The 15873-nt window shown below is 47.2% G+C and overlaps 1 protein-coding gene and 1 long non-coding RNA gene across 2 annotated transcripts in view; both read right to left on the reverse strand.

Annotated features, from left to right (window-relative positions):
- Nucleotides 1–812, reverse strand: part of LOC137538955 (uncharacterized) — a 62218-nt gene extending 61406 nt beyond the window's left edge. The window contains exon 1 of the long non-coding RNA XR_011024906.1: nucleotides 628–812. This is a non-coding gene — a long non-coding RNA (uncharacterized lncRNA). The remainder of the gene's footprint in view (nucleotides 1–627) is intronic.
- CDH13 (cadherin 13) overlaps nucleotides 1–15873 on the reverse strand; it is a 1882652-nt gene that overhangs the window by 1813836 nt on the left and 52943 nt on the right. The gene's annotated exons all lie outside the window — the stretch shown is intronic.

The raw sequence follows: 15873 nt of genomic DNA on the forward strand, positions 1-15873 counted from the left end.
ACAACAGCACAAACCACGCCCACTAAAAATGTGATAGGCTAAAAGGTTGTTTTCTTTATAGATAAACTTATGCACAGATGGAGATACTGGTTGCTTGGCAGCTGAAACAACTGTTTCCCACAATGCAACAAGGCTCACAGACAGGAAACTGTCATCACACCACACCACAGCCATACAGACCCCCTTGATCTATTTGAGAAAAGGTAAAGATTTCTCATGGCAAAGAGGGTATCATCTGCTGAGGATGAAGTTCAATCCTTGGTTACAGTTCCTCTAGAAGTGGGTGTGATCTCAGCTCTCTAATTCTCTTCTCCTTCCCTATCTCTTCTTTGCTATTTATAGTAATTATGCATGGTAAGTATGTGTAAGGCTTTACAGGTTATGTCCACAATCAGTCTCTAAACCCCAATCTAGTGCCGTGACTCTGAGTCCGCCCCACGGTCTTCACCTATAGACGACAAGCCCCCCGCGCGAACAGGACACTTTGTCTCCTGACTACGGTTACCCCCAGGTCTTAACGTGCAAGGTATACAGCCTGAAGTAGAGTGGACAATAACCCCCCAGAGCCCCACTGAGGTAAGTATCAACATAGTTCAAAAGTTCACAAGTGTCAAACTGTAATAGTACCTTAATGATGAGGATGAGGCCCACAATGGCGATAGGCAGAAGCATATCCAGCGACAGGTAATGGTTGGTCCAAGCAGTAAGCAAGAGTGTACTGGTAACAAGCAGAGGTCGGTCCAGGCAGCAGGCTAGAGTATCCAGGTAACAAGCAGAGGTCGGTCCAGGCAGCAGGCAAAAGTATTCAGGTAGCAAGCAGCGATCCAGGCAGTATGAAAGAGTATCCATGTTTAAATACAACTCTCATCCAATCAGTGGCCCACCACACTCTGCACATCCAATCAGACAGCATCACATCCTGCCTAAGTGTCAGCTGTAACATCAGCTGACACTGCGCTGTCAGCTGACCTCAGTCAGCTGACTACTGTTTACCCTTGCGGAGGGCGTACTGAGAACGCGCCCTCCGCCTATCAGGAAGTGCGGCCTGCATTCCAGCCTGTACGTCATCAGCGGGGAACAAGCACCGAGACCCGGAAGTGGAGGTCTCAGCCCAGTTCTCAGCGCAACTTTCAGTATCAACAGATAAGTTCCTTATAGTATGTTAATGATAAGTAAATAATCATTGGGAATCTGTGTCGGTAACGAGAATTGAGGTGGCCACACACTTGCTGATTTTCCTGTCCGATTTCTGGCAGATCTAATCACACATGATTGAATCTGCCAGAAATCTATTGCCTCTAAAATTTCAGATAGATCGAATTTATGTCTATTTGACCTAAAAATTTAAATTTTTGTTCAGACAAAAATTTCCCTTGTTCGGGGCCAGGCAGGAGCAGTGGTCGATTCATGACCATAGGATTGTATCCAGAGTCTGGTGGGTTGTCTTAGGCGCGTATAGGTCAAGGTCATTGTTCTCCTACTCACCACTCCTGCTCCATGCCGCTCCATTGTGCGCCGCAGCATTGGCCCTACTCCTTTTCCCATAGTAACAGTACACGTTAATAGCCTGCAGGCTAGCAACATGTCTCTACAGAACTAAGCCCAAAAAGTCACTAGAGGGATTGAGTCCCAAACCCTGCAGGCAAAAGTCCTGATATGTGTGTGCAAGGCTTAAATGTGCTTAAGGATCTAGCGAAGAAGACAGGCGATAACTAGTACACAAACAGACATAACAATGGCCCATGTGACTCTCACAACTGAAAGATGTGGGTGGATAAGTCGAAAAATCATAACAGTGTTGGCAAATTAACCCGCACCATGCGCCTCCATAGGGTGTAATGTGAATTTTGGCTATAGCAACACTCAGACAGTAACCCAAATTATTTTAAAAACAGCAGCCGAATTACATCTTTCCCCGGTGTCCATGGCGGCCTGGAGGGGGAATAGTAATTAACGCCGCCGGGACTTTTGCAAGAGCAGGGTGAGACGTTTTTCGGCTTCATCCTGCGCCCAACATTTCCCGGCACAGTTTTTGCATGTATACATCCAGAGGAGGCCCACTGAGAGCGAGATTACCCACAAGCCAACAAATACACCATTGTGGAACCTTGTGGAACCATCTTCCTGAAGGGAAGACCACTGTGGGCCTCAATGGAGAGGGAAAAGCAGAGCCTGTGCAGAGGTAACCCATCTATCCCCACTCCAACAACGCACCGTCCTTCATCCTCAGCAATGCATTCCCTTTCTCCATTGCTATAGCATCATCATTCATCATGTGACCCACAGGCACGTATCAGCAAGTTATGCAACGAGAGGCACCACTAGAGCCATTGAGAAGGATGAAGACAGATTGTGTGACTGGAGCACAGTCAGGTAAGTTACTTCTCTGCTGTTCTGCTCACCACTCTGCATGGGAGATATATTTTGCTACCTAATACTTGGGGGCACACCTAGATACCTAATACTAGTGGATAGCGACACTTGGCTACCTAATACCCGGTGGCACCTCTCTCACTACCTATTATGGGTAGGAGACACCTGTGTACCTAAAACTGGTGTGCACACCTGGCAGGCAGCTTAACAATGGAGGCACCTCTTGCTACATAACACTAGTGAGCTGTCTCTGACTGACTAAAACTGGGGTGCACACCCGGCTACTTAATAATGGAAGCATTTCTTGCTACCTAGTACTGGTTGGCTATCTCTGACTCCCTTTTAATAGGTGATACTACCTCTGGCTACCTAATACTGGGTGGCACTCCTTCCTACTGAATACTTGGTGGCACCTTTGGCAATCTAATACTGGTGGTGGACACCTGTCTGCTTAATAAGGGGGTTACTTGTAACAACATAACAGCAGTGAGCAGACCTGGAATTACATCACAGGAACCTATAGGCACAAATGTCCTGGCACCCTACACTTTGCCCTCCATGAACCTAGAAACACTTCACCCTTAGTTCCCTTGCTCGTCATAGGTAGCTACAGGTGCCCCTTAGTATTAGGTAGCCAGAGGTACCCTCAGTATTAAGTAGCTAGAGGTGTCCCCAAGTATTAAAGGGATACTTAAGTCAAACAAAAAAATGAGTTTTACTCACCTAGGGCTTCCAATAGCCCCCTGCAGCTGTCCGGTGCCCTCGTCGTCTCCCTCCGATCCTCCTGGCCCCGCCAGCAGCCACTTCCTGTTTCGGTGACAGGAGCTGACAGGCTGGGGACGCGAGTGATTCTTCGCGTTCCCAGACACATTAGCACCCTCTATGCTGCTATATGGTATATGATATATGCTATAGCAGCATAGATGGCGCTATTGTGGCCAGGAACGCGAAGAATCACTCGCGTCCCCAGCCTGTCAGCTTCTGTCACCGAAACAGGACCAGGAGGATTGGAGGGAGACGGCGAGGGCACAGGACAGCTGCAGGGGGCTATTGGAAGCCCCAGGTGAGTAAAACTCATTTTTTTTTTGACTTAAGTATCCCTTTAAGTAGCTAGAGGTGCCTGTGACTAAAGGGATATCTGGTCACTGGAATGCCGAGTAAAGGGTGAGTAAGCTCTCATTTACACTCGGCTTGGGACTCTGCATGGGCAAGGTGGGAGAGAGGCACTTGGGGAGGGGAGTGAGCCACCTTTCCATCATCAGGCGCCTGTAGGCATGTGCCTACAGTGCCTTATAGTAAATCCAGCCCTGCCAGTGGGCTAGCTCTGACTTCTCTTAAAACTCCAGAGCGCTACTCTGCCAGGTGTGCGTGTCTGTGTGGAAAGGGGGTGGAGGGAGAAGTACTACAATACCAACACTGGCTAAGGTAGTGGAGGTGGTGGGAGGAGGGGCTATAAGCATGGGTGGAGAAGGCAGTTATGTTGGCCACACATATATTGAGGTGTGTGTGTGTGGGGGGGGGGTTATGCAGCCCTCACTTGTTTTGGGAAGCGGTGAGGAGAGTTATATTGGCCGTGCATGTTAAGGGGTGTTTTGGTGGCTGCATATAGCTGTCATGTGGGAAAAGAAATTGTGTATAGGTATAGTTCTGGTCATCTGTTGTGTTACCACATGTATAGTTGCCCCCACCCACCTTCCCATTCCGTCTGTGCAGGGATAACTGACTGCCACATGTAACGCCAGTCATGGTTGGATTGGGACACCAAGGGTCCACCAAGAAAGTTTTAGCCTGGAGAGCTCTGCGTGCCGCTGCTGGTCTCCGTCTCCTGCACTGCACAATCTCCAATCATGCTCTCACAGGCCGTTCCACTGGCTGTTTTCAAACAAACAACCAAGCAGTCCACAGCGCTCAATCCACGAGGAAATGAATATTGGTTTTAGCCTCCAGTACATGCAGCTCCAAAGTCTTGTGGGAAAAAACAAGCGTGTGTCTAAGAAGTAAGCAAAAAATAGGAGCGCTCTCTGGTGCATTAAACCTGTTAATCACTTCGCAAACAAGATAAAATCTACTTACAAAAATAAAATCACTTTTAAGCATGTAGCTAAAATCACCAAGGATTCCGACTCCAACCTCCGTGTAGCAGTATCACCTCACGTTGCAACCTCACTGCGGCCAGTAGCGAGGGTTGATGCTCCGCACACGGAGCATCAACCCTCGCTACTGGCCGCAGTGAGGTTGCAACGTGAGGTGATACTGCTACACGGAGGTTGGAGTCGGAATCCTTGGTGATTTTAGCTACATGCTTAAAAGTGATTTTATTTTTGTAAGTAGATTTTATCTTGTTTGCGAAGTGATTAACAGGTTTAATGCACCAGAGAGCGCTCCTATTTTTTGCTTACTTCGTTCCACTGGCTGGCTGCAATTCTGGAGGGGGGGAGCGCAGAAGGGAGGGCCCTAGGTAAGGGAGGGGGGAGGCTTCGCCCCCTCCTCGCCGCTCTGTGCCCACTTTCCCCCCTTCCTGCACTGTGCCCCCCTCTTTCTCAGCACTGGGGCCCCCCGATGGAAAGATCAGCACTTCGGTGGCTCAGTCTGAGCCTGATGTCAGTCATATAAACCGTGTCCTTGTTAAGGAACTGCTGCCGGCCATTGTGTAATTGCTGTTTTACCTCTAGTAGTGAGAGATGTATCCTGGGTTCAGTTCTTCAGCATACACTGTGCAAGTAGCTGTGAGCGGGGGGGGGGGGGGGGGGGGCGGATCGGGGGGTTTAGATTTATTCCGCTGAGCCCAGAGTTCAGCAGAATTATTATACTAATATTATAAAGGTCTAGGATAATTTTACAATGTAATATTTATGAGCACAATGTCAAACATGTAGAATTTATCATGATTATTATTATTGCCCAGTGCAGGAAGTGGCTGCGGCTCCCCTGGGCCGGCCCTCTACAATTATGCATATATCAAGTGGTGAGGATTCCATTATGGTTTTTGCATTGAGAAGTAAATAAGCACATTCTCAGCAATAACACCCCCTAATCTGGCGGATTCACGCCGGGCTAAGTGATTAAGAGCCGCAATGATTCATGTATCATGTCACACGCCGACACCTCTTCCCAATTACAGCACCTCCATCCTCGTCGTCTGTCTCTTTCCTGCTGGAAATCGCAAATGCACCGCAAAAAAAGCGGTACACCCAACGGATCGGAGTCATATAGCGACAAAATTACGGCAATAGAAACAGGGCGAAACGTGATCGCACAATTGTGACTGCAAACACGTTTCATAGTGGGAAAAGGCCCTAAGGATTATTTAAGGTTGCATCATCAGAGCAGATTCCACAGGACGGACAATGGCACAAGAAACAACGGAGCGGATTCCACAGGATGGAAAATGGTGCCAGGAACGTTAGAGCGGATTCCACAGGATGGACAGCGGTGCCAGGAATGATGGAGCGGATTCCACAGGAGGGAAAGCGGTGCCAGGAATGATGGAGCGGATTCCACAGGAGGGAAAGCGGTGCCAGGAATGATGGAGCGGATTCCACAGGAGGGAAAGCGGTGCCAGGAATGATGGAGCGGATTCCACAGGAGGGAATGCGGTGCTAAGAATGATGGAACGGAATACACAGGAGGGAAAGCGGTGCCAGTAATGACCGAGCGGATTCCACAAGAGGGACAGTGGCGCCAGGAACAATGGAGCGGATTCCACAGGAGGGACGAAGGTGCCAGGAACAATGGAGCGCATTTCATAGGAGGGGCAAAGGTGCCAGGAATGATGGAGCGGATTCCACAGGAGGGACGAAGGTGCCAGGAATGATGGAGCAGATTCCACAGGAGGGAGGAAGGTGCCAGGAATGATGGAGTGGATTCCACAGGAGGGAAAGCGGTGCCAGGAATGATGGAGGTGGATTCCACAGGAGGGAAAGAGGTGCCAGGAATGATGGAGCGGATTCCACAGGCGGGAAAGCGGTGCCAGAAATGATGGAGCAGATTCCACAGGAGGGAATGCGGTGCCAGGAATGATGGAGCGGATTCCACAGGAGGGAAAGCGGTGCCAGGAATGATGGAGCGGATTCCACAGGAGGGAAAGCGGTGCCAGGAATGATGGAGCGGATTCCACAGGAGGGAATGCGGTGCTAAGAATGATGGAACGGAATACACAGGAGGGAAAGCGGTGCCAGTAATGACCGAGCGGATTCCACAAGAGGGACAGTGGCGCCAGGAACAATGGAGCGGATTCCACAGGAGGGACGAAGGTGCCAGGAACAATGGAGCGGATTCCATAGGAGGGGCGAAGGTGCCAGGAATGATGGAGCGGATTCCACAGGAGGGACGAAGGTGCCAGGAATGATGGAGCACATTCCACAGGAGGGAGGAAGGTGCCAGGAATGATGGAGTGGATTCCACAGGAGGGACGAAGGTGCCAGGAATGATGGAGCGGATTCCACAGGAGGGACAAAGGTGCCAGGAACGATGGAGCGGATTCCACAGGAGGGATGAAGGTGCCAGGAATGATGGAGCGGATTCCACAGGAGGGAAAACGGTGCTAAGAATGATGGAATGGGATTTACAGGAGGGAAAGCGGTGTCAGGAATAATGGAGTGGATTTTGATTAGCCAATCATTGGCCAATTTTACCTCTTCTGTGTAGTATGGGAGCTTCTGTTCATGGTATTCGAAACCTGTTGGCGCTCATGCTACATGGAAATGCTAAAATCGGTCAGTCATTGGCCAATCAAAATTAGATGTGTGTACCATGCTTTAGATAAAACATGCTATCGAGCCATACGAGATATTTATGTACTTCTAATCTTTAAACCTGTTGATGGTTGATTGGTAGGGCAGGCAGATATTTGGGATTGTAGGATAGGTGGGTGGGCAAGGAATGTGGGTGGTGGTTATGGAGTCGGAAGGGACTGTGGCAGTGGTGTAACTATGATTTATGCCCCCCCAGCAAAACTTCCATCCCCCCACCCCAATGCTCACTCCCCTTCCCTTGCTGCTCTTCACGGCCTTGGGATCAGGGCCGAGACAAGGTTCTCCAGCACTAGAGGCTGAGTTTGCAAAATGCGCCCCCCACCCCTGCCAAATAGGCTCCCCCCCCCCTGTACCACCTCACTACCCCTGGCAGGCTGGCAACATTATGGATGGATCCCTCCTCCCTCCACGCATGGCTACAAGCACAGGGAAAGGGGGGCCGACATGTATCTAACTTCTCCCTCTCATCATCAGCCCCCCTCCTGCAGGCTGAGCAGTGCGCTCACCTCCGCCACTTCACCCAACCCCCTGGCAGTGTTCTGGACCGCAGCGCGCCCAAGCGGGGAGTATTATATGGCAGCCCACACACAACCACCTAGGTTCCTGGCACCGGTGGTTCCTCCTGTCTGCCCTTCAAGACCGCTGCTCTGAACTTGAAGCAGAGTGGCGGTATTGCAGGACAGACAGAGGGGGAGGGGGGCGACGATGAGTGGGAGAAGTTAGATACATGTCGGCCCCCTCACTGCACCTTGCAGCCATGTGCTCAGAGACTGCCTCGGCCCGGATCTACTTGGGGCCCATCTCACAAGGGTCATAAAACAAGTGTGGCCATCATGATCTTCACACTGATAACGAGTGTAGCCACAAAAATACCTGATCTCAAGTATAGCACCCTGTATTGGAGGAATGGAATTTTAGTAGTTGGGGGCTCCCACACCTCTGGGCCAGCCTGTGATCGCACAGTCTGCTCCACTCTAGTTACGCCCCTGGACTGTGGCGCTGTTGGATAGGTGATAAACCATAGCATATGGATTGGTAGGACATATGAATTTATGCAGGACATCGATGAATACAGTGAAAGTGGACACAATGAGGGTTGTGGGGGTGGGAAGTGAGTGAGGTCTGCACGAGAGGTTAAAAGTCAGAGAACATGCATAGGTAAGGCTTGAATAGTGTGGAAGAGTACAAAATGGGGACTGCAGAATAGGTAGGGTGGGGGGGGGGGGCAATTAGGATCAGGTTACTAAAACCATACAGTTTTTGAATCTTGTAGAAAGATGCAGACACCGAAAGGGCAGGGCAAAAGTTAGGTCCTGCTGTCTCCTGCTTGGGCATCAGATAGTCGGCTAGGGGACTTTTGGTCACTCCTAGACAGTTAGTGTTAGTAGTGTGGAGACCCGCCCTTGTTGTGCATCTGACGTATGTGGAGAAACGTGCAATGCTGAAGACATATTGCTGCTTTTGGATGTACAGACATTCAGAAGCAGCAGAAAAACTGAAATATGGAGCACTTTGTGCAGAATTGAATCGACATATAAAGAACAGAAACTGTTCTCTGTTTATTCCGGCTTCCACTTGGTGGAATATTTCTCCGCATAGATAATGATGCTTCTCATCCACTGGGGATTCATTTGCAGTTAGAAGGAGTTCGAGATGATCCAAAATGTGAGAAATTGCAGCTCCCCGAGGACCTTCCCCGATGATCGTCTCCTCAGCGTTGCCACCATCTGCACGCTGGCAGAGGGCGGGCGGGAGAGTCAGCCTGCCATGGCGGTAATTGTAACGCGACTTTCATTCTGCAGAAATGATCAGCGAATGTCAAGGAAATGGAGCTCATACAGATAACGCACTTCACCCGAGAGGGAGAGGAGGCCATGGCCTGAAGCCGGATTATACCGTTGTCATGGCTATGCGATGCTAGCGCTGCGGGTGGTGTCAACAAATGAAATGTAAACAGGTGCTGGATGCAAGCATGTAGCGGCAATTACATTATTGTAGTACAGAGTTTGTTGTTTAAAAAAAAATAAAGTGTATTAACCCCTAACTGTTGTAAGACCAGCTGGATAATATAAAAATGAACACATGGTGGCAAAGTAAAAGCCCACATAAAGCCACACTCCAGCAAAGCATGTATTTTAATTTTTTAAAGGGATCCTTAAGCCTGGAAAAAAAAAAATCAGTTTACTCACTTGGGGCTTCTGCTAGCCCCCTGCAGCCGCCCCGTGACCTCGCAGTCACTCACCGATCCTCCGGTCCCCTGCCACCAGCTAGTTTAGTTTTCGGCCGACAGGGTCACTGCACCTGCACAGGCCTGGCCACACTTTTTCTTTTGCGCATTCCCGCCCACAATACCTGCACAGGATGCTATTGTAAACAGGAATGCGAAAAAGGCTACGCATGGCCAGGCCTGTTGGCGAAACGAAAGTAGCTGGTGGGGGGGGGGGGGGGACAGGAGGATCCGAAAGTGAATGCGAGGGCACGCAACTACTGCAGGGGGCTGGTAGAAACTGATTTTTTTTTCCAGGCTTAACCCATTCGCGTTCCGTCGTTTTCACTTGAGAAATGTTCACCTCCCATTCATTAGCCTATAACTTTATCACTACTTATCACAATGAACTGATCTATATCTTGTTTTTTCCGCCACCAATTAGGCTTTCTTTGGGGGGTACATTTTGCTAAGAGCCACTTTACTGTAAATGCATTTTAACAGGAAGAATAAGAAAAAAACGGAAAAAATCATTATTTCTCAGTTTTCAGCCATTATAGTTTTAAAATAATACATGCCTCCATAATTAAAACTCACGTATTGTATTTGCCCATATGTCCCAGCTATTACACCGTTAAAATTATGACCCTATCACAATGTATGGCGACAATATTTTATTTGGAAATAAAGGTGCATTTTTTCCGTTTTGCATCTATCACTATTTACAAGTTTAAAATAAAAAAAATATAGAAATATTTCATCTTTACATTGATATTTAAAAAGTTTAGACCCTTAGGTAAATATTTACATGTTTTTCTTTTTTATTGGAATGATTTTTTTTTTTTTATATTAAACATTTTATTTGGGTATTTTTGGGAGGGTGGGATGTAAAGTATAGTTTTATAATGTAATTGTGTGTTCTTTTTAATTTTTTTTAATTTTAGTTGTAGTTTTACTTTTTGGCCACAAGATGGCGGCCATGAGTTTGTTTACATGACGTCACTCTAAGCGTAACACACGCTTAGAGTGACGCATCGGGGAGGGAACGGCCATAAAAAGCACAGCTTCCGAGAGAAGCTGTCGATTTTCAGCGGGGGAAAGGAATCAGTGATCGGGCACCATAGCCCGATACATTGATTCCGTGGCTACCGAATACGCGGCCGGGAGTGCGCGTGCACGCACGCCATTGGCCGCGGGAGCACGCGGTAGCGCGCATGGTTCCTGGACGTAGTTTCTACGTCCAGGAACCAAAATAGGTTAAAGAGGAACTCCAGTGAAAATAATGTAGTAAAAAAAGTGCTTAATTTTTACCATAATTATGTATAAATGATTTAGTCAGTGTTTGCTCATTGTAAAATCTTTCCTCTCCCCGATTTACATTCTGACATTTATTACATGGTGACATGTTTACTGTGAGCAGATTATGTAGCTGCTCCTAGCTGTTTTGGCTGTTAGAGACAGCTGTAAACAGCTAATTCCTGTCTGTGAACCTTGTTACATTGTAACAAACTGCCAAAAGTACCGCGGTACTCAGAGCTTCTTGTGGGAGGGGTTTCAGCACAAAATCAGTCATACAGCGCCCCCTGATGGTCTGTTTGTGAAAAGCATTATATTTCTCATGTAAAAGGGGGTATCAGCTACTGATTGGGATAAAGTTTAATTCTAGGTTGGAGTTTCTCTTTAAGTGCCTCTTCAAAGGGAACCTAAACTGAGAAGGATATGCATTTTTCCGTTTAAAATAATACCAGTTGCCTGACTTTCCTGCTGATCATTTATCTTTAATACTTTTAGCCACAGCCCCTCAACAAGCATGCACATCAGGTGTTCTGACCTGAAGTCAGACTGGATTAGCTGCATGCTTGTTTCAGGTGTGTGATTCAGCCACTACTGCAGCCAAAGAAATCAGCAGAACAGCCAGGCAACTGGTATTGTTTAAAAGGAAACATTTATATCCCTCTCAGTTTAAGTAGTAGGGAGGGGGCTAAGACTTGCTTTGAGTTTTCACTGCTGTCTGTGTCAGTATTTGGTATATATTTTTTCCCTTGCTTGCTATATGGTGGACCCCCATGGACGCGTACGTACAAAAGGGCGCCTGGACAAAAAGGGCGCGGGGTGTAAACTCTAAATAATAATTAATCATTAATAGGGTTTATAAAAATAGTGTGCTATATTTCGTTTACAAATAAAGTTTAACAAAATTATAAATCATTAAATAATGTTTATAAAATCGGAAATTGTGAAAACGTTAATCTTCCCTATTTGTAAAGTTAAACTTATAATTACGTTTGTTAAAAAAAACAATAATATATGTTTAATTGTTATAATTGTATATTATTGTGAATAACCTTCATTTATGTTTTGTTCTTATAATAAAATCTGAAAATATTCTTTATAACGATGATATAAATATAAGTACGTTCGTAATAAGTGTTGTAAAACATTAGTAATTATTACTAAAATTTTACTAAAACTATACCTAAGCCTACTCTTACACAGAACCCTCCCTGTACCTATCCCTAACCCCTAGACCCCCCTGTTGGTGCCTAAACCTAAGACCCCCCTGTTGGTGCCTAAACCTAAGACCCCCCTGTTGGTGCCTAAACCTAAGACCCCCCCTGTTGGTGCCTAAGTAACCCTCCCTGTACCTACCCCTAACCCCTAGACCCCCATGTTGGTGCCTAAACCTAAGACCCCCCTGTTGGTGCCTAAACCTAAGACCCCCCTGGTGGTGCCTAAACCTAAGACCCCCCCTGTTGGTGCCTAAGTAACCCTCCCTGTACCTACCCCTAACCCCTAGACCCCCCTGTTGGTGCCTAAACCTAAGACCCCCCTGTTGGTGCCTAAACCTAAGACCCCCCTGGTGGTGCCTAAACCTAAGACCCCCCTGTTGGTGCCTAAACCTAAGACCCCCCTGTTGGTGCCTAAACCTAAGACCCCCCTGTTGGTGCCTAAACCTAAGACCCCCCTGTTGGTGCCTAAACCTAAGACCCCCCTGTTGGTGCCTAAACCTAAGACCCCCCTGTTAGTGCCTAAACCTAGGACCCCCCTGTTGGTGCCTAAACCTAAGACCCCCCTTTATTATGTGGATAATAATGTTTTACTAATTATGGTTGCAAAATATATTGTGCAATTTACGTAACGTACTGATCGCTTTATTTTGTGAATAATAATGTTTTTTATTATGTGGATAATAATGTTTTACAAATTGTGACTCCAAAACATATATACTATATTTACATTACGTACTGATCGCTTTAATTTGTGAATAATGTTTTAAAAACAGTAAGGGATAAAACTTTAAATAATGTTTTAATTATTTAAATAAGATAAATATATTTAGTATTTTCATAAACGTTATTCGGCACGGGTGCATTTTATAAACGTAAATCACCACAAGCTCAGTTATAAATCATTAAACAGCTCCGGGCGCCGTTTGTAAACTTTATTTAGCTCCGGGCGCCGTTTGTAAACTTTATTTAGCTCCGGCGCCCTTTTTTCCTGCTCGGCGCCCATTAAACGTTATTTATTATGGGAGTGAATGGCGGCGCCTTTTGTCCACTAGCTGCCTGCGCCCTTTTTTCCCAGCTCCCCCATGGACTTCTGTTTTAATATGAACTCTGGAAGAGAGGAATGCATGATGGCGCTCCTAAGGGCTCTTTCAGGCAAATGGCTAAATGGTGTGTTAATATGTGCCATTTAACCGCTGATTGCCAGGGGTCAAGCACCCTTCGATTTCAAAACAATGCAACCGAATCAAACCAACCGGTTGACATGCAGTGCGGTCGGTAAAAAAATGCAGCATGCAGCGTCCAGGCCCGGCTAACACCAGTACGACATAACATATAGATAGATCTTAATTGTTTTTACCTGATGAGTGAGAAACCTGGTTAAAGGACTACTGTAGTGGGTAGGGGATAAAAAGAGTAGAACTTACCTGGGGTTTCTAATGGTCCCCCGCAGACATCCTGTGCCCACGCAGCCACTCACCGATGCTCCAGTCCCCGCTTCCAGTTCACTTCTACAATCTCCGACTTTACAGTCGGAAAAACACTGTGCCTGTGCGGCTGTTTCGGCGCTCCTGGTGACGTCACCAGGAGTGTACTGCGCAAACGCAGACCATACTGGGCCTGCACAATACACTCCTGGTGACGTCAGTGGGAGGGAGGATGCGCCTGCACAGGCACAGTGATTTTCTGACTTTAAAGTCGCAAATTCCGGAAGTGAACCAGAGGCGGGGCCGGAGCATCGGTGAGTGGCTGCGCGGGCACAGGATGTCTGCGGGGGACCATTAGAAGCACCAGGTAAGTTCAACTCTTTTTCCCCACCCCCTACAGTATTCCTTTAACTTCTTTTGTAACAAATAGGAATTGTAACTATTTCTTTATCATTTCTATTCATTTTTTTTTTGTATGAGATTATGGTGTGTTTTGATAATGCACAGGAGAAATTGGATGCTTTATATTGATTTTATTGATATATACTGTATGTGCTACTTCTGAATGAGAAGTGTATACCTATATTAAGATTGTGGGACAACTCTCTGGGGTGTATGCAAATTTTAGGAAGTGCGTGGGCGCCCCCCTGCTCAGTAAGACAGTTAACTGTTGCCGGGCTTCATCAGCATACAGTGAAGAGGATAGGGTCTGTAATAAACGCTCAATGTCAGCCTGAGTCTATGTAGATGTTAAGTAAACAAAAGGTCTTATCTATCTTCCATAAATATCTCATGATCCTTACAAGCTCCCTTGTACTAAATGTATCAGGATGACACTTATCTTTGCAAAAACATCTCTCTGCCTCCTTCTGATTGTATGTTCTAACATTGTCAGTCAACAGGAATAGAGTCTGAAGAAGGCTTACAAGCTGAAATCTTACTGTTTTTCTTTTAAATACTAATTATCCTGATCCAAAACGTCCTACCTGTAAAATACAAGCCCTAGTCTGCAGCAATGCTTAGCTGCTTATGCAAGGTACACATGATACCTAGCCACTTGCCAACAAACTGCTCCTGTGTGAATTTTTGTCTGAAATTCAATAAAATCGAGTTTTCTTTGCGGAGGTAAATCCACCACTACCTCCCATTTTAACTACTTCACAACTGGTCTACGCTGATTGCCTTGAGCAGCGCGGCAGCTCCAGGACCACTCCACGCCGATTGGCGTGAATCGCGCGCGATGCGCATCTGTCTCCCGGCGGCACTCGCCGCTAAGGACTGTAAGATGGCAAAACCACCGTCTATTTACATTTTACAGCGCTGTGATCTACGGCAGCGCTGTACTGGGGACAGACGTGTAACACTGCTGTCCCCCTGGGAGGGAAAAAAAAGTGATCCGCTGTCATAGGCTGAAGCTGAGTCCTATGAAGCTGAAGTCTATGACAGCTGATCACGCTGATTGGCTGGCGGGGGGAGGGAGGGAGGAAGGGAGGGGGAATTTAAAAAAAAAAAAACATATTTATAAAAAAATAAATAAACAAGGCAGGAGGGATCAGACACCATCAACAGAAAGCTCTGTTGGTGGGAAGAAAAGGGTGGGGAATCACTTGGGTGCTGAGTTGTACGGCCCTGCAGCGAGCCCTTAAAGCTGCAGTGGCCTATTTAGCTAAAATTGGCCTGGTCACTAGGGGGGGGGGGGGGGGGGTTTAACATTGCGGTCCTTAAGTGGTTAAACTGTTGTCAGTGCATAACACACATTACACCCCTATTGCTTCTCACACTCCCTGATCCATACTGTGCAGTCACATGACACACTTGGTCTCCCGGAGACTGCCGAAGCCTCCCGCTATGGGAGAGCTAACGGGGGACACAGCGGTGGGACACGGGGACTGTAGGAAGAATGGGAAGGCTCTATAGGACCCAAAGCCTTCCCTCTCCTTAGGGAAGTATCTGTTTTCTTTTTTATTACACTTTAGACTCACTTTAAGTTCTCAGTAGTGTGTCATACTCACAGACCTGTCCTAAGTCTATGTTTAAGAGGTCACGTTGTACAGCCAGGGGCAAGGCAGCTTGGACATGGGAAATATTAGGGAGGTGCCGCCTCATCTAGGAGAGAATATCCGATATGATTCAGGAGTTCTAGTGCACCGAGCACCCATAACATTCTTTTTTTTTTACAACAAACATCACCATAAAGGAGGTTCTTAATGCAGTATGCCATTGAGGGGTTGGGGGGGGGGGGCACCATTGCTCAGGGCCAGTGCTTCTATAGAGGCAAAGGGGCAATTGAGCCTGGAGGCCCCCCCCCCCCAAGGTGTGCGCCCCCCCCAAACTAACTGAACTGTGCTCCCCAAGGCCCCTGCAATGTCTTCATCCTTGCAAGGTCGCCCTTCCATTCTTTTTTCTCCCCCACTGCATCTCTTGAAAAAGGGGCTTGGATGTCGCGATACCGGTGGAGTCGTCCTTCCAGGGTCTGGGTAATAGTATCGCCTCATTATTGTTTTTCACTTGTTGGCCCCTGCCATCATAGTCGCCTCCAGGCTATCACCTGTCAATCTTGTCCTGGCTTTGTTTTCTAGTGTGATATGATATATGCTATTTTCAAT

Source organism: Hyperolius riggenbachi, chromosome 11, assembly GCF_040937935.1.
Source record: "Hyperolius riggenbachi isolate aHypRig1 chromosome 11, aHypRig1.pri, whole genome shotgun sequence".
NCBI classification, from domain to species: Eukaryota; Metazoa; Chordata; class Amphibia; order Anura; family Hyperoliidae; genus Hyperolius; species Hyperolius riggenbachi.